At 40.3% G+C, this 19,861-nt stretch overlaps 1 pseudogene; it reads right to left on the bottom strand.

The window, feature by feature from the left end:
• Positions 1-17,720: 17,720 nt before the first annotated feature.
• On the bottom strand, positions 17,721-18,885 carry LOC140498796 (polyadenylate-binding protein 1-like pseudogene; annotated as a pseudogene).
• Positions 18,886-19,861: the final 976 nt, after the last annotated feature.

Genomic DNA, 19,861 nt, shown 5'->3' on the forward strand with positions numbered 1-19,861 from the left:
ACAAGGTTGACAAATGAAGAGAAGCTTAGTGAAATTGGAGCTGGACAGAACATTTTCTGGGGTAGGCACAGACAAGGAGAGCAACATGAAGCTGGAGTGGGTTTTCGAATCAAAACTAATTTAATCAGCAAGCTGCTATGCCTGCCAAAAGGACTGAATGAAAGGTTCATGACAATGCGATTGCCATTCGCAGGAAAATGCCATGCCACCATCATCAGTGCCTATGCTCCCACCATGACAAACCCTGATGAAGTCAAAGAAAACTTGTATAAATACCTAGAGACTCTCATTGTCAATATGCCAAAAGAGGACAAGCTTATAATTTTGGAAAACTTTACTGCTAGACTAGCTCAGATACCAGACTTGGTAGGGAGTCCTAGGGAAGAATGGAGTTGAAAAAAGCAACAGCAATGGTCATTTAATGCTGAAGACTTGTGCATTGCATGACCTCATCACCAAGACTGTCTAATGCAATAAATGCAATAAAACTTCATGGATGCACCCTTGCAGCAAACACTGGCATCTAATAGACTATGTGATTGTAGGGAGAAGAGACAGACAAAATGTGAGAGGGACAAAAGCAACGTGTGGTGCAGAGTGCTGGACTGATCATAGACTTATCCTTTCCAAGCTAAATATTCACATTCATCAAAAGCACCACCCCCAAGGCAAAATGACTTTCAGAAGAATTAATGTCAACAAATTAGAGCTCTTCTCTGCTGCTGACTTGGAGGGAAAGTTGAATCAACACACAGTTGGCAACAGTGGAGCAGAAAAGAAGTGGGCAGCTCTCAGGGATTGGGAGTACACCACTGCATTTGCCCATCTGGGTCAGAATACTCCTGAACACCATGACTTATTTGATGGAAATGATGGGGAAATTCAGAAGCTGCAAAACGAAAATGAGCACTCTGCAGGATTTACCAGCAGGATAGTTCCTCCACCTCTAACAAGGCCAGATTTAATTCCATTCAAAGCAAAGTATAAGCAAGGCTTAGGGAAATGCAGGATTCCTAACTCAGTAAGAAGGCAGATGAAATTCAATTTTATGCTGATAGTAACAATCCAAAGTGCTTTTATGATTCCCTGAAAGCTATTTATGGACCAAAAGTCCGTGGTCCATCACAACTACTAAGTGCTGAGGGAGCCACATTGATAAGTGGTAAGGATATGATCCTACATCGGTAGGCTGAACATTTCCATAGTGTTCTCAACAGACCATTATCAATCAATGTTGAAGCCATTGACGGCTGAACGCAGGTTGAAGTCAATCTCTCCTTAGCTGAACTTCCAATTGAAGAAGAGGTGTTGAGGGCCATTTGCTTCCTTCATGTGACAAGGCAACTGTTGCCGCTTCTATTCCAGCTGAGGTTTACAAGGCAGAAGGGCCATTGCTCATACAAAAGCTGACTGAAATTTTCCAGTTTATATGGCTAAGGGAGGTTATCCTCCAAAAGTTCAAGGGTGCCTCCACTGTCCATCTCTGTAAGGGTAAAGTGAATAGATTGTCCTGTGACAATCACAGGAGGATCTCTCTCTTAGTCACTGATGGTAAAATTCTTCCTAGAGTACTCCTTAATAGACTGATCCTTCACCTGGAGAATGGGCATATACCTGAGAGCCAGTGTTCCTTCAGAAAGGGCTGAGGAGCAGTCGATTTGGTGTTTGCTGCCCGACAAATTTAAGAGAAATGCCAGGAGCAGAAAAGAGGTCTGTACACAGTGTTGGTAGATCTGATCAAGGCCTTTGACACTGTTAGTCTCACTTAGTCTTTATTTGATAAAGATTTCTGAGAAAACTGGAAAACAGGGTATAGACAAATCACACCAGATACCAAGATAAGGTCAAAATATGGACATGAGTTACAAATAAGAGTTTATACTATAAGTGAATTAGGAGTGCATGTAGGACTTTATCTATCCGATCCACCAATAAGGAAAGAATTTAGAAACAAAGATATAGACACAATTAGAGTATTAAAACGGATCCTATTTCCTGCTTCTATGATGGCTTCTTTTTCTCCTGTGGAGAGAAGAGTCACCATTAGATCAGTTCCACCTTCCCCAGTAGGAAGCATTCAAATATAACTTTAGGAAGGTGGAACCAAGATGTTGGAGAAAAGACAAGGACTCATGTGAGTTCTCCCAAATTTACTTCCAAACGATTATTAAAATCATGTTTCAAAGTAAATTATGGATTACAAGAATCAAGAAGCAGGGAAACAACTTACCAGTCCCCCAGATAATTTAGGAGGTCAGAAAGAAAGGTTTGACACACCTTGATGAGAGGAGAGGCAGTCCAGTGCAAGCAATGCTCTGGCAAGACAACACCAGTAAAAATTACCTGGTCATGCACCGATATCTCACATCATTTACCAAGATAAGGTCAAAATGGAAAACGAAAAACATGTGAAGAGCCATTTTATGGGAAAATTAGAAAAACATAGAACGTATTACTTATCAGACTTCTGGATAGGTAAGCAATTTGTGAATAAAGAAAAGACAGAGGGCAAACAGATTTAAAGTGCATAATTTTGATTGCATGAAATTTCAAAGTCTTTGTACAAATAAAGGAAATGTAGCCAAGATTATAAGGAAAGCAGAAAATTGGGGAGAAATCTTCGTAGACAGTTTCTCAAACAAAGGTCTCAAATCTCAAGTATATAAAGGAGTTTACCAAATCTATAAGAATAGGAGTCATTCTTCAGTTGATAAAGGGTCAAAGGATATAAACAAGCTGTTTTATTATGGAGAAATCAAAGCTATTTATAGTCATATAAAATATTCTAAATTATTATTGACTAGAGAAATGTCAATTAAAATAATCTTGACATAGCATTTTCTGCTTGCCAGAGTGTCTAAAATGATAGAAGGGGAAAGCGAAAAATGTTGGAGGGCATTTGGAAAAATTGGTACACATTCAATGTTTGTTGAATTGTGAAATGATCCAACCATTTTGGATAGCAATCTGTAATTATGCCCAATAAGGTATTAAACTACTTGATCTACTTCCAAACATAATTATGGAAAAAGGAAAAGAACCTATTTGTTCTAAGAATCAAGTGGCACCTTTCTCAAAGCAGTATTCTCACTGGACTTGGCTACAGATTCTAAGAGATCAATGACTATTCCTTCCAAATTCACAGATCAAAATATTGTTAAACTTACGCTCTTTACTAAATCATATGAGATCATTTATCATTTTAAGGCATGCTCACTTCATTCCAACACCTTTTGATGTCCTCAGTTTTCTGTTTTTTGCTTTGTTTTGTTTTATAGAAATGAGTGTTGGACTTCGTCAAAAGTTTTCTTTAATCTACTGAAACAGTCACATGATTTTTCAGATTTGTTATTCGTTTAATCGGTTACAGTTTGTCTGATATTGAGCCCCCTCTACTTTCCCGGTAGAAATCCAGTATCACCATAGCGTATGATTTTTGTGGTTTTTTGCAGCAATCTCATTGTTAAATATTTTATTTGATTTCTTCTCTTTGATATACAATCAAGATATTAGTTATGTTTTCTCTATTTTGATTCTCATTGGTTTAGTTTTGAAGATCATGTTTTTACTCGGGAAGCATTAGTAGGACTCCTTTTTACCCATTTTTAAAGTAATTCATGCAGTAGTGGAGCTACTTTTCCATTAAATGTTTTTTTCCTGGAATTCACATGCAGATTTACATGGTTCCATTTTTTCCCCTTTGGGGAAAGATAAGGCTAATTACTCTAATTCATATTACTTAATCTGGGTAGTATATAACCACACAGCTTTATGTCATTCTTTTTCTTGACCTCACTAAAGGGGCTATGCCCTGGCTACTTCTTAAATCAACCCATTCAATGAATGGGCATTGCCTCACCCTAAGTGAGTACCTGCAAAAACTTTGGTCCAAAGGGCTTATATAAGGTCTCCCAGTGCATCCTGGGTCATTTCCAGTCATCTTAATGAATATCATGTTACTGGATTCAAATGGCTCTGGAGGAGAAGTGAGGCTGGTGACCTGCACAGCCTGCCCTCACTCAAAACAAAGTCAAGTGCAAGTCATGTCATCACTTCTCTGATGGCATGGACTTCTTTGGTAATGAAGGAGGAACACAATCCTGTGAGTAGATGTGGCTGGCTGAATGCTAGCTGGGTAACTCACCTCTTCCTCTCTTGTCTGTCTCCCCCTCCCCTTCCTTCTCCTTTTCAAAGGAAGACAAATTTGGATGGCCAAAAGATGCCCAGTTGATTTGGGTTTTCCTGTCCTCTCCTCTCCTCTCCTTTCCTCTCCTATAGCAAGTGAAGATGTCTGTTGACTTGACTCTACATGTTACAGCTGGGTTGTTCAGTGGATAAAGCACTGAATTTGGGGTCAGAAAACCCTGAGTTCAATTGTGGCCTGAGACACTTACTAGCTGTGTGAATCTGGGCAAGTTATTTTACTTCTTTGTGTGTTAATCCACGGGAGAAGGAACCTAAGCTATCTGCCTTTGGTGGTTTTTCTTTAACAAGACATGGATTGGGGGCTTGGCTCCACCAGGAGTAGTTGTGTGACTGCCATGAGCACATGATGGCAGGGCATGACAAGAGAAGGGAAATCAGGAGATTACAGTCAGAGTTGACATTGAAGGTTCATGAATCCTTGCTATCCCTGCAGCTGTTTCCTGGCTGGGCCTAAAGGAGGAACTTCAGGACCAGATCAGGGGGTTGGCCCCACCTACCTCAATATTACCTCTCCAGTCAGCAGGGGAACCATCTCATGGCCCCAGTGAGTTTAATTTCAAGAGTTATTTGCATGAAAGAAGGCTCCAGCCTCCCAGGATGGGTTAGAGTAGGGGAATAAGAGGGACTGGCAGGAGTCCAACCCAAGTTCTGGGGCTCCAGGAAGGAGAGCATCAATACCATGGTCTTGACTCCTCTCTCCATCTTGATCACTCTCTGCAAAGGTTGGGGACAGACCTTCTGGCCTCTTGGGGGAGAAGGAGTGAGTTGGGCATGAACACGGAGGTCTTAGCAGTGTTTCTTCTCTCTCTGTTTCTAATGTGTGTGTCTGTCCTGTTGGCTTCAGGGACCATTGCTCAGGCTGTGGTGACTCAGGAGCCATCTCTGGCTGTGATCCCAGGAGGAACAGTCACCATGACCTGCAGCCCCATCACAGGGGCTTTCTCCTCTGGGCACTAACCCAACTGGTTCCAGCACACATCTGGCCAAGTTCCAAGGCAGCTCATCTGTAATACCAACAATGTTATATTAGGCATTCCTGTCTGGTTCTCAGGGTCCCTCCTTGGAGACAAAGCTGCCCTCAGCATCAAGGGGGTACAGGCAGAAGATGAGACTGATTATTACTGTATGTTGTGGTATAATGGTCCTTGGCATGGTGACAAACTCATATGAGGAACTGAGACCAAAACCTCCTCTTGTCCAACCTGTACACAAATGAAGAGCTTTTTTGAGATCTTTCAGATCTGCAACCTCTTGTATGACTTTGAAATATTTCCACATTCACCCTGAAGTGCTCTTTCCTCAGCCTCAAGTATTTTCTTGGTCAGGGCTAGGATTGGGTCCCCACAGGTAGGGTCGCAGGAGGCACAAGTTATTTTATCTAAAGAGACTTTCTACAACCTTCCATCCCCAACACCATTTGTGGTCTTTCTGAACAACCAGGGGATTAGGTCCTGCTGCAACACTTTCCCTGGTATCTTATCTGAGGTAGCTCTCTCTCTTTTCATCATGTATAATAGGGTGAACCTGGCATTCACAATCTTAAAATCACAATACCACTTGTCTGTCCTCTTTAAGATGAATGACAATGCTTACAAGAGAAACCTGTAAGCTCCGTAATAAAGTTTATTTCAAACTGTGGGAAGCATCATTCTTAGTGGTCAAGACTCAGGATAGATTTAGAACTAACAGACCCTAGAGTATGGTGGTGTAAGAGCTACAACCAGGGGAGTAGGGTGGTCCTGTGGATAAAACATTGGTCATGGAGTCCATGGGCCTATCTCTGATGCTTAATACTTGTGAGATTTTGACCATCACTTAACATCCTTGTACCTTAGTTTCCTAACTTGTACATTCTCATGCGTGAAACCGACATTAAAGATTGATGGAAACTGTCATGAATAATGTGGAATCAATTTAAACCGAGGAATATGTTTTCAAAGCAAGATAAAATTTCATTAACAGGGGTTTCACCTGTCAAGAGAGTGGGTCAATGCCATGGTTTAGGTCAAATGAAGATTCAGCACAGAACAAAGGACGATATATTAAGAAATAATACTTTTCTCTACAAATCTATCTAGATTCCTGCTAAAAACCCCTCAGAAATATGAGTGATCATTCTGCAATATAAGGGCCTTTCTTAGTGAACTGGATTAAAAGTGGTGTTGGTCAGTCATTTATCAGTCATGTCTGACTCCTTGTGACACCATTTGGGATTTTCTTGGCAAGGATACAGGAGTGGGTTTACCATTTTCTTCAGCAGCTCATCTTGTAGATGAGGAAACTGAAGCAAAGAGGACTAAGTGACTTACCCAGAGTCACAGAGCTAGCTAATATGTGAGGCCAGAATCGAACTAAGGAAGATATTCGTGATTCAATGCCCAGTGTTCTATGGACTATCCCACCTAGATGCCCCATTAAAGCTGATACCCAACCATTTAACAATGAGTCACTGTATATCTTTGCATCAATGTCTGCTCATCCACCTGGAGTGTTTACTTTTAACCACCTTTCTACATTGAGAAATGGAATGGATATCTTTTAAAGCAGTGAGTTTAGTAGTTTGCTTCAGGAGTGATTCAGGAGGAAATGAGATGGTGATTTTCTTTGCAACTCGTCAGGAATGTTAATCTCAGACGATACCATGATTTTTTTTCTTCAAATCTTTTCCCTAAAAATGTGTTAATTTATTTGCTTTCAATTGTCAACAATCACTTCCATAAGTTTTAAATTTTCCCCCCTTCCCTCCATTCTCCCTTCCCAAGACAGCTTCAAATCTTATATGGGTGCACCACATACATTCTTATCAAACACATTTTCCCATTAGCTATGTTGCATAGAAGAATTAAAATGAGTGGGAGAAACTATGAGGAAAACAAAATATAACATAACAAAGGAGAAAATAATCTTTTTCATTCTGCCTTCAGATTCCATAGTTCTTTCCCTGGATGTGTACAGCATTTTTGCTTCAAGAGTCCTTTGGAAATGTTTCAGGGCCTTGCATTTCGGTAAAGGGTTAAGTCTATCAAAACTAGTCCTCACACACTGATGATTACTGTGTATAACGTTCTCCTGCTTCTGTTCATTTCACTCAGTATCAGTTCATATGTCTATCCAGGATTTTCTGAAGTGTTCCTGTTCATCATTTATCATAGCACAATATCACTTCTCTGATAGCACGGTTTTCTTCAGCAACAAAGGTGAACACAAGAGCCAGCCCCCTGAATGGGGACTCAGCCAACTAGATAAATCAGTGCATTCTCTGCTGTCTGTCTCCCCCTCCCCTTCCTTCTATCCAAAGGAAGGTAAATTTGATGGCTAGAGGATGCCCAGTTAACTTTGGGTTTACTGGCTAGATCCTTTCTTTCCCTTCTCTTCCCTTCCCTTCCCCTCCCTTCCCTTCCCTTCCCTTCCCTTCCCTTCCCTTCCCCCCCCCCTTGCCTTGCCTTGCCTTGCCTTTCCCAAAACCTTAAACCTACTTCACTCTGAAGCCCATAGATTTTACCACACTAGACCACTGCCCAAGCTCCTTTTGAGGGCTTGTTATATGGACCTTCCTGGAATAAGAGTGATTATCTCTCAATAACCTCAATTAATAATAATCTTATTTATTTATTATTATTAATTTTATTTATTTTCAGTGTTCTACAATCACTACTGTATAACTTAGATGTTTTCCCCCTCCCTCCCTGAGATGGCATAAAATTTTATATAGATTCTGCACATACACTCCTATTAAATACATTTCCACTATAGTTGTGTTGTGTCAAAGAATTAAAATGAATGGAAGAAATCATATAACAAACCAAAATGCAATACAAAAGAAAATGATCTGCTACATTCTGCGATTGAATTCCATAGTTCTTTCTCTGGATGCAGAAGGCATTTTGCCTTGAAAGACCATTGGGAATTTTTTAAAATCCTTGCATTGCAATGAAGTTCCAAGACTACCAGAAAAACTCTCGCACACTGTGGTTTTTGCTGTGCACAAAGTTCTCCTGGTTCTGTCCCTTTCACTCAGCGTCAGATTATATAAGGCTTTCTAGGCCTCTCTGAAGTCTTCCTGTGCATCATTTCTTATAGCACAATAGTATTCTATTACATTCATATACCATAATTTATTCAGCCATTCCCCAGTTGATGGGCATCTCCTTGATCTCCAGTTTTTGGTCACCATAAAGAGTACTGCTATAAATATTTTTGTACATGTGGGACCCTTTTCCATTTTTATAATCACTTGGTGATGCAGCCCTAGAAACAGTATTGCTGAGTCAAAGGGTGTCTTAAGCCCTTTGAGCATAGTTCCAAATTGCTCTCCAGAATGGTTGCATCAGCTTACAACTCCACTAATAATGAATTGGTGCTCCCACTCTCTCACATCTTCTCCAACATTTATCATCTTCTTGTTCTGCCATGTTAGCCAATCTGATAGGTGTTTTGTGGTACCTCAGAGTTGTTTTGATTTGCAACTCTCTAATCAATAGCAATTTAGAACATCTTCTCAGAAGACTAGACATTGCTTTCATTTCTTCCTCTGAAAATTGCTTGTTCATATCCTTTGATTATTTATCAATTGGGGAATGACTTGCATTCTTCCACATTTGACTCAGTTCTCTACATATATCTGAGAAATTAGGTCTTTATCACAGACAGCACTTGCAAAAATTCTTTCCCAGTTTTCTGCATCTCTCTGAATCTTGGTTGCATTGTGTTTGGTTGTGTAAAAACTTTTCAGTTTAATGTAATCAAAATTATTCATTTTGCACTTCATAATGCTCTCTAACTTTTCTCTAGTCAAAAATTCTTCCCTTCTCCATAAATCTGATAAATACACTATTTCTTGCTCCACTATTTTGTTTATAGTATCAATCTTTATACCTAGATCATGTACCCATTTGGACTTTATTCTTGTGTATGTTGTCAGACATTGGTCTGTGCATAGTTTCCACCACACGATTATCCAATTTTCTCAGCAATTTTTGTCGAACAGTGAGTTCTTATTCCAGAAGCTGGGGTCCTTGGGTTTATCAACCACTATATTGTTATATTCATTGCCTACTGTGTCTTGAGAAGCTAACCTTTTCCACTTGTCTACACTTCCATTTCTTAACAAGTACCAAGTGTTTTTGACAATTGCTGTTTTATAACACACTTTGAGATATGGTAGAGCTAGACCATCTTCCTTAGCATTTCTTTTCGTTAGTTCTCTTGATATTCTGGACCTTTTGTTCTACCAGATGAATTTTGATATTATTTTTTCCACCTCCAGAAAATAATTATCAGATAGTTTGATTAATATGGCACTAAAGAAGTAAATTAATTTAGGTAGAATTGTCATTTTTATTATATTGGCTCAGTCAACCCATGAGCAACTGACGTTTTTCCACTCACTTAGATTTGACTTTACTTGTGTGGCAAGTGTGTACCTTGTGTTCATATAGTGAACATATGTATAATTCTTATATTCATATAATTTCCATATATAATTCCTATATAAAAACATTCCAAAGGAAAAGAAGAGGAAAAAACCAAAAAAGTTTCTTGGTGAGGCTTGATAAAATGCTGTTGAGAGAAGGAAAAGGAAAAGTACGGGGGAAAGGGAAAGATATGCCAAAGTGAATGTCAATTCTAGAGAGAGAGCGATGTTCTTGAATGTGCAAAGCAAAAAAATAGAAGAAAACATTAGAAGGAGAAAGACATGTCCTGAAGAGGATTAGAGAAATCAAGGTCACGGTAAGAGAAATATATTGTAGAGATTTAACAGAAGTAGAAGACATTAGAAATAAGTGGCAAGAATATGCAGAAGAACTTCACAAGTAAGATCTTAACATCAGCAATGAACATGATGTTTAGTGATCTAGAGCCAGACGTCCTGGAGAATGAAGTCAAGTGGGCTTTAGAACACACTGCTAAAAACAAGGCTAGTGGAGATAATGAAGTTCCAGCTGAGTTCTTTAAATCCCTGAAGGATGATCCTGTTATGTTGCTGCAATCTGTATGCCAGGAAATTAGCAAAACTCAACAGTGGCCACTGGATGGGAAAAGATCTGTTTATGTCCCAATTCTCAAAAAAAGAAAATGCCAAGGAATATTTCAAATTATCAAAAAAATTGGGCTCATTTGACATGGTGGCAAAGCTGTGCTTAAGATTCTAGAAGCAAAGTTTCTGTGATATATAAACCAAACGTTTTCAGAAGGGCAGGCTGATTTTCAAAGTAGTAAAGAACTAGAGACCACATTTCCAACATTTGCTGGATTATGGAGAAATCAAGATAGTTCCCAAAGAATATATACTTCTGTTTCCCTGACTATAATAAGGCTATTAACTGTGTGGATCTCAACAAAATGTGGTAATTCCCATAGAGACAGGAAGACAAGAACATTTTTGTTTTTTCCTGAGGACCTTGCATGTGGACCAAGAAGCAACAGTTGGAACTAACCATAGAACCATTGATTGGTTGAAGACAGGAAGAGGAATATGACGAGACTCTTTATTGTCACCCTGTTTCTTTAAATTGTATGCAGAGTTCATAATGTGAAATGCCAGACTAGAATGAATCAAAACTAGGAATTAAGGTTGTCAGGAGAAATAGCACCAGTCTCAGATATGCAGATGTTGCATTCTCATGGGAGAAAGGGAAGATAGTTTCAGAACTCCCAAGGTAAAGAAAATCCCAGGAGGGATGGTTGTTCTGTCCAGCAGTTCCCTCACAAGAATAAGAGGGACGGCGGGAGAAAAAATTGGAAACTCGCAATACTTTATAAAATGAAAGTTGAAAATTATCTTTACATGTCACTGGAAAAAATAAAATACTACTTACAAAAAAAGACAGAGGTGACTAGGAATGTTTTATTTTGAAGACAGAGGATGGTGTAGAGGAAACAAACAGGGAGAATTTCTTTCTATCCACCTGGTAGGGAGGGGACAGCCAGAGGAGGAAAGAGGTGAAAATTTTTTGGACACTATTGGTAGGAGAAGTGTTGGGTTAGAATATGCAAAAAATAAGAAAGCAAGATGGTGGAGTAGAAAGATACACAGATGCTTAGCTCTTACCCCACAGCCCATAAAACATCTGTAAAGAGGAGCTCTCAACAAATTCTAGAGCAGCAGAAGGGACTGAACAATGGAGTGGAAGGGATTTCTGTTCCAGAGACACCTGAAAAACCGACGGGAAAGGTTTGTCATGCACTGGATCTGGAGCTGAGCCCAGTCCTGCCTTGCCCACGCAGCACCAAGGGGAGCAGATCCGAGCAGGCTTCAGGAACAGAATCGCCAGCAGCAGTGCAGGTCCCTCAGCCCACATGTGCCAAAGGTCAGTGAGAGGGTCTTTTTGGCTGGCTGAGAGGGGAGCAGGGTGTCCCCATAACTCAGGCCCCCTCGGGAGGCAGCAGTGGAGGCAGCAGCAGACAAGGGCTCCCAAAGCAGGCAGGAGCCCAGATCCATTATTGAAGGTCTCTGCATAAACACCCTGAGGGAACTAAGCCCCGGGTGTGGTGGCCCTGCCCCACCTGAGCAGCTGAACTTAATCTCACACTGAATAGCAACCCCACCCCCACCAAAAACCCCTAAGGATTGGGAGCAGCATTTGAATCTCAGCCCCCAAACACTGGCTGGGCAGAACTGGAGATGAGGTGGTTGTGGAGAGGAAACTCAGAAGTCAAGTAACTGGCTGGGAAAACACCCAGAAAAGGGAAAAAAAATAAGACCATAGAAGGTTACTTTCTAGGGGAACAGCTGTTTTCTAGGGGAACAGGATGAGGAAGCACAAGGCATACTGTCAGAGGAAGTCAAGGCCCCTGCCTCCAAAGGGAACTTAAATTTGGCTCAGACAATAGAAGACCTTAGAAAACAAGTTAGCAGCTTACTGAAGAAAAACCAAAAAATGCTGAGGAAAATAATAGTCTTAAAAAGAGGCTAACTCAATTGGAAAAAGAGGTCCAAAAAACCAACGAGGAGAAGGAGGTTTTAAAAAGCAGAATTAGCCAAATGAAGGAGAAGGCTCAAAAGTTCACTGAACAAAATAATTTGTTGAAAGAGAGAATTGAGGCCAGGGAAATGAACTACTATGAATTAAACCAAGAAGTTAGTAAACAAAACCAAAAATTTGAAAAAATAGAAGATAAAGTGAAACAACTCATTGGAAAAACAACTGACCTGGAAAATAGATCCAGGAGAAATAATTTAAAAATTATTGGACTACCTGAAAGCCATGATCAAAAAAGAGCCTAAACATTATCTTCCATTAAATTATCAAGAAACTCTGCCCCGATGTTATAGAATCAGAGGGCAAATGAATATTGAAAGAATTCATCATTTACCTGCTGAAAGAAACCTGAACAGAGAAACTCCTAGGAATATTGTGGCCAAATTTCAGAGTTCCCAGGTCAAGGAGAAAATACTGTAAGCAGCTAGAAAAAGACAATTTAAATACTGTGGGAATACAATCAGGATAACACAGGATCTGGCAGCTTCAACGTTAAGCAATCAAAGGGCTTGGAGTGGGATATTTCAGAAGTTAAAGGAACTGGAACTGAAACCAAGAATCACCTACCCAGCATCTGAATATAATACTTCAAGGGAAAAAATGGTCATTCAGTGATATAGATGACTTTCAAGAATTCATGCTGAGGAAAAGACCACATCTGCATTTTAAAATTTCACTTCTCAAGACAAGAATCAAGAGAAATGTGAAAAGGTAAACAGGAAAGAAAAATCATAAAAGACTCTCTAAAGCTGAACTGTTCACATTACTACATGGAAAGAAAATATTTTTAACTCTTGAATCTTTTCTCAGCATTTGGTTAGTTGGAGAGATTGTATACACACACACACACACACACATATACATAGATAGAGAGTACAGGGTGTGTTATATCAGAAGAGATGATATCCACATACGTACAAAATAAAATAAAATAAAATAAAATAAAAATTGTGGGGTGAAGGAGGAAAATTCTGGGAAGAGAAAGGGAGTAATGGAATGGGGCAGGCTATACCTCATAAAAGAGATAAGAAAAATCTTATTCAATGGAGGAGATAAGGGAAAAGGGGGTGGGGAATAAAGCTACTTTCCCCATGTGTGGCTGAAGGAGGGAATAATATGCTCACTATATTTGATATGAAAATTTATATACACCACAGGAAAGCAGGAGAGGAGGCGACAAGTGGAACGAGGGGAATGTTAGAAGGGAGGGCAAATGGGAGAAGGGAGTCACTAGAAATAAACACTTTTGAGAAGGGACAAGGTCAATTGTAGGGGGCAAAACTAAGGGGGGATAGGGTAGGTCAGAGGGCAATATGATTAGTATTACACAACATGATTACTATGGAAGCCTTTTTTGCAAAACAGCACATATTTAGTCTGTACTGAATTGCTTCCCTTCTCAGTGGGGCTGGGGAGGGAGTGGGGGAGGGAGAGAAGTTGGAATTCAAAGTATTAGAAATGAATGTTGAGAATTTTTATTGCATATAATCGGGAAATAAGAACCACAGGGTTAGGCTTATGGAAATTCATCTTACCCTGCAAGAAAAGAGAGAAGATGGAGAGAGGAGAGGTGGGGTGTGATGGAGGGGAGGGTACATTGAGGGAAGAAGTAATCAAAATGCAAGATTTTAGGAAGCCGGGAGAGGAGAGTGATGGGGAGAAAAATTGGACCTGTTACAAAGTAAGATAAAAGCAATCAGTATTAAAACAATAGACTGAATTAATTACTGAGAATAAATCAATGACATCTTTAGTTTGGAGAAAAGAATTTCAGTCTAAATTTCCAAGGGGAAGGTAACCTCGAGTAAAATTTGGCATTGATGAAAAAGTCAAGGTTTTAATGGTAAATTAAATTTTATGATTGCCATTTAATCAGGAACTAGAACATGTACAGAAACACATGTAAGCCATGTAAGGCTTGCCTCAAATGATGTTCCTTAGCCAACGTGAAACTATAATCATATTTGAAACCTGGTTATTGGAACTTGCTATTTTTAGATGCTATGGGACTATTAAGTGACTGTTCTTCTGAGTCTAACTCCAGGTATGGGAAATAAGAAAGGTGATCTGAGCCCCCAATACATGATGCCAGTAAGCTGATGAGATGCTGGTATGAACTGCATAGGTGATCTCAAGGGAAGGATGGGAGAGAAGCTGTTCAGCATGGGCTGAAGTGGGATTCTCCTGACTCAATTTCCCCACTGACACATGGCAGACTTTAAGCCTGACTGAATGTAAGTGGATAGTCTAATCCTGCTTGGGGGTGACATGAAGTTGGGGAAATATTGTATCCCTGCAATGTCCTTACTATTAGTGGCAATTTCCTATAATCAAAAGGTTTGGAAGCTTAATACCAGATCTATTCAGTTATAGATTATGGGTAGGAGAACATCCGAGGTGGTCTAACGTTAAACAATTAAGCATAGGACTTTAGACCAACAACATTAAGTTAGGATTCTTTAATTCTTAGTAATACTGTGGAGACAATTAGGCCAAGAGCTTGTGAAGTTATCAACATAAATATTATCTGTGTCCCAGTTGGTTAATGTTTAGAAAAAAAATCTTTTGTGGTCCATATTGTAAATGCTTTAAAAAAATGTATCACCTGACCAAAAATGTGAATTACTATCTGTTATAAACTGTGTTAAAAATTTAAAAAAGGTAAGAAAACTTCAGTGTGGGGTCTGTCTTTGTGACCTTGGAGTGCCATTTGTGTTAAGTGTGAAGAGTTACCTGAAAATCCTCTCAGGCAAAGCCTCGAAGAATTAGAGCCTCATTTAAAGCATGGGATAGCTTGCAGCTTCCCCAAAGAGAGCCTTGTGGGGAAGGCTTCTAGCCCGGTATGAGAAGTCTTGAAGAACTTTCCTTCTCTGAGAAGAGCCACTGGAACATTGTCAGGGGAAGGCTACAAAGTAAAGCCTCAAAAATCAACAGCATTTTGATAGAACAAGATACAAGTAGCAAAAATAGAAAGGAAAATCCCATTGGAAATAATGAAATGGATGCAGTATCTGGGGACTGATCTACCAAAGCACAGAAAGAAGTTGTATATATTCAACTACATAGAGATGTTGCAAGAAAAAATGGAACAATATAAAGAACTAGAACAATATTCAAGGCTTGAGGTCACCGTAAAATAAAAATCACAACATTACCAAGGTTAGTGTGCACTTTTAATATAATATTGTATTTGTTCCCCAATTACATGTTAAAATATTTTTTAACGTTTTTTAAAGTTTTACGTTCCAAATTTCATCCCCGCCTCACTCACTCCTCTCTCTCCTCCCTGAGATGGTAGCCATCCTTCGCAGTTTATACATGGGCAATCATGTAAAGCATTTCCATAGTAGTATTTTGGACAAGAAGACTTCAATATTTTATTTTTTAAAAAAGAAAGAAAATGAAAAATACCATGCTTCAGTCTGTTTTCAGAGAGGAGTAGTTCGTTCTCAGGAAGTGGAGAGTATTGCTTCATCCCGGGTCCTTTGGGTTTATCTTGGATCATTTTATTGCTTTATTGTTATCATTAACAATGCTTCATAATATATTATTGCTGCTACTGTGTGCGATGTGCTTGTGGTTCCGTTCACTCTGCATCAGTTCTTGCAACCTTTCCCGATTTTTCTGGAACCATCCGCATTGTCATTTCTTACACCACAACAACTTTCCATCACAATCATATAACACAGTTTGTTTGGCTATTCCCCAATCGATGGCCATCCTCTCGATTTCCAATTCTTAGCCACCACAAAAAGATTTACTATAAACATTTTTGCATAAAAAGGTCATTTTTCCTGTTCTTGAAATGTTTTTGTGATATAGACCTAGCAGTTGTGTTGCTGGGTCAAAAGGTATACACAGTTCTTTTTATTAATTTTTAAAATTAATTAATTTATTTGTTTTCGGCTTTTTACAATCACTTCCATTATTCTTAGACTTTTTCCCCTCTCCCTCCTCTCCCTTCTCCAGAGGGCATGCAATCTTATATGGGTTCTGCACATGCATTCTTTTTTTTTATTCAGTCAATTAAAATTTATTAACCATGTCCTATGTGCCAGGCATTGTGTTAAGTCCTGGGGATACAAGAAAAAGAGCAAAAGACAAACCTTTCTCTCAAAGAGTTCACAATCTGGTGGAGATAAAAAGAAAACACATGTGTACAAAACAGGTATACACAAAGGACAAAGGAGAAGCAGGAGATCACAGAGAGCAGGCACTAGGAAGGAGGAGGACTGGGAAAGATAAGATTCTAGTTGGGATTTGAGGGAAGCCAGGAGGTGGAGATGAGGAGGGAGAACACTCCAGTCGTGAGGGACAGCCAGAGAAAATACCCAGAGCTCAAGATATAGGGTCTTGGTATAGTAAGGGGTCAGCATTCCTGGATCAAAGAGTATATGTCGGGGACTGGTGTAAGAGTTGTAAGAGGGGGATCAGGAGTAGGACGGGGAGACAGGTTATGAAGGGCTCCAAATGCTAGATCAAAGGACTGATCCTTACAGTTGATAGGGAGTCACTGGGGGTTACTGATTAGGAGGTTGGTAGGGGTGACATGGTCAGATCTGAGCTTTAGGAAAAATCACTTTGGCAGCTGAGTGGAGGATAAATTTGTCTAGGGAGGGCATCATGACAGGGAGACCAACTGGGATAAATAACATCCCCCCTTTACAGATGAGAAAAATGATCTACCTAGGATCACACAATGCCCAATGTTCTTTCCATTACACCAAACTATAGTAGCTGAGATAGAGGGAAGGTCCAAGTAAAAGCATCTATTGTTGCAATAATGAAAATTATGCTGGTCAAAACTCAATCAGGAGAATGGAGGAGTTATAGGACATTTGGGCCAGAAGGTACTCCAGAGATAATATAATTCTACCCCCGTTTTATAGTTGAGAATTTAAAGTCTAGGTAGCCCAGGTAATAGGTAGCAGAGATGGGATTCGAATCCAAGCATTTGGTTTCTAAATCCCATAGTACTAACAAGTCTAGAAGCTCAAGGTTTCTACCCTAATATCAAGACAATTTTCCCATGTGGGTCCACACCCAGGACTGAACTGCTCACCACAATACCAGGCAAGAGCTGTACATGTATGAAGCATCTACTCTTGTTCCTGGGATGAGGTTGAGACCAGCATACAGTCAGTTAAAGTCTCTTGCCCTTGGATATGCACGATTGGCTCTATTACCTGATGTGCATTAGGCATAGCAGAAGAGTACTTTGTACTGGGCTATGGTGGGGTCCAGGGATCCTGGATATGCAGTTTCCATAATCTGGGTCCCAATATTGACCACACTGTGTGTGGCAGGCCCTGCGTGGGCATCTGAGTAAAGGTCTGCTGGACACTACTGATGCTGGAAATGGAGCACTGGGGTCTGGAGGAAAATCTAGGAGAGACACTGGTCCATCTTGGTCCAGGCTGAATGGGGGCCACAGTGCTGGGACTGCAGAAGGATGCTTGGGTAGGTGACTGGAAGACTGCAGTCACCTGGGGGTGGGGGTCAGGAAATAATTGGTGGGTTGGGGAAAGATGGCTACATTTTTGTTCCAGAGGATAAGATATGTTGCATGGACTGGTTGGTGAGGGTGGCTTTCCACACTTCCTTGCATTAGGTGAAGGCCACATAGAAGGGTTGGGTGCTAACAACCTGCCCATTCATCTCTGTCATGGCCTTTGTAGCCTCTTCTGGGGAGGAAAATCACAAAACAAAATCCCTTGCTGTGGCCACCCTCTCTCATCACTTTGGCTCTGGTATCACGCCATATGGAGAGAACTCCTTCCTTAGCTTCTCATCATCAGTGACACCATCCAGATTTTTCACATACAGATTCACATTCTGGTAGTGGTTCACTCTCTCTTGATTCATTGGCTCAAATCTAGGCTTTAGCTCACTCTGCCTCTCTGTCCTCTTCTGGGCCTCTTCAACATACAGCACCTGACCCCACACTTCTTCCCATTCATGCTACTCACAGACTTCTGTGCTTCCTCATGTTTCTCAAATTTGGCAAAACCAAAGCCTCAGGAATGACCATTTTCATCGACCATCACCTCATTTAGACTCTTTCCAAAGTGGGAGAAGAGTTCCTGAAGGCACAGATCATCCACATTTTTCTTAAAGTTCTTTGTGTAGATGTTGGTGAACTCCAACACTCGTGCCTCCAGCTGTGCCTCTCATTCCTGCCAAGAACTGAAGTGGGCCACAAAAATTTTCCAGTCATTAAGTAGCATCCCATTCATAGTGCAGTTTGCTTGGTTTGTACCCTCCTCTGTCTCAAAATGCACAAAGCTAAATCCTAGGGAGCCATGTTCGTTACACAAGAGAGGATGTTTTCAAAGATAGAGAAGGTGTCACGCAGGGCCTTGTTGCCAATGGAGTCATCCAAGTTCTTGATGAAGATGTTGCCAATTGCTGATTTCTGGACCCCCGATCCCATTGGCACCACATGATATAGATGGACCTGCCCTTGATTACGTCAAAGTTCATGGTGTCCAAGGCTCGTTCAGCATCTGCAGGCTGTTGGGATTTGATGCAAGCATAACCCAGGGAGCAATGAATAGCCACACTGAGGCACATGTGGATGGATATGATGGGCCATGTGGCATAGAATTTCTCCTACAGCATGGCCTCAGTCACGTCGGGAGTGTAGGTCACCCAGATAGACGAATGGCAGTGAGTAGCCAAGGCCATTTGGGTTCATGTTCCAAGGAGAGGAGGGACACGTTCCTGGCAGCATTCTGGGAGCAGCAAAGAGCAGGGTATCCAACCATGCGGGAATGGGGAGCTAGAGGCTATCTCTCCGTGTAAACGGCCCTGCCCCTGCCCCTTCCTTGTCATACATTCTTAGTAACCACATTTTCGCATTAGTTATGTTGCATAGAAGAATCAAAACTAATGAGAGAAACCATGAGAAAAAACAAAACAGAAGAGAAAATATTCTGCTTCCATCTGTGTTCTGATTCCATAGTTCTTTCTCTGGATGTGGATGGCATTTGCCTCAAGAGTCCTTTGGGAATGTTCTGGTCCTTACATTGCTGTGAAGGGCATGTGAAGTTCTACTATAAAGAATCCTCGCACACTGTGGTTGATATTGTGTACAGTGTTCTCCTGGTCCTGCTCATTTCACTCAGTTTCAGTTCATGTATGTCCTTCCAAGTCTCTCTGAAGTCCTCCTGTATATCAGTTCTTATAGCACAGTTACGTCCCTTTCTCCCCTTTTGAAAATGTTTTTGGGATATAGACCTAGCAGTGTTATTGCTGGAGCAAAGGGTATACACAATTCTATAGCCCATTGGGCCTAGTTCCAAATTGCTCTCCAAAGTGGTTGCATCAGTTCACACCACTACCATCAGGGTGTTAGTGTACCACTTTTCCCACATCCACTTCAACATTTATCATTTTTTCCTCATATTAGCCAATAAAATATTTGTGATTCTTTCATCAATAGTGACTTAGAACGTTTTTTCACATGGCTGCAGACAGCTTTTTCTGAAAACTCTCTGTTCATATGCTTTGACCATGTATCAATTACAAAGACTTGTATTTTTATAGCTATGTATGACTCTAAATTTGATTATTTATTTTTGTAGTTAAATAAATATAATTTATTGCTATATCAAACAAATGACCAAGAAAATACTTTATGCCACTTGATGAAATAATAGCAAAACACATTT

The sequence above is a fragment of the Notamacropus eugenii genome, chromosome 4 (genome assembly GCF_028372415.1).
Source record: "Notamacropus eugenii isolate mMacEug1 chromosome 4, mMacEug1.pri_v2, whole genome shotgun sequence".
Classification (NCBI taxonomy): domain Eukaryota; kingdom Metazoa; phylum Chordata; class Mammalia; order Diprotodontia; family Macropodidae; genus Notamacropus; species Notamacropus eugenii.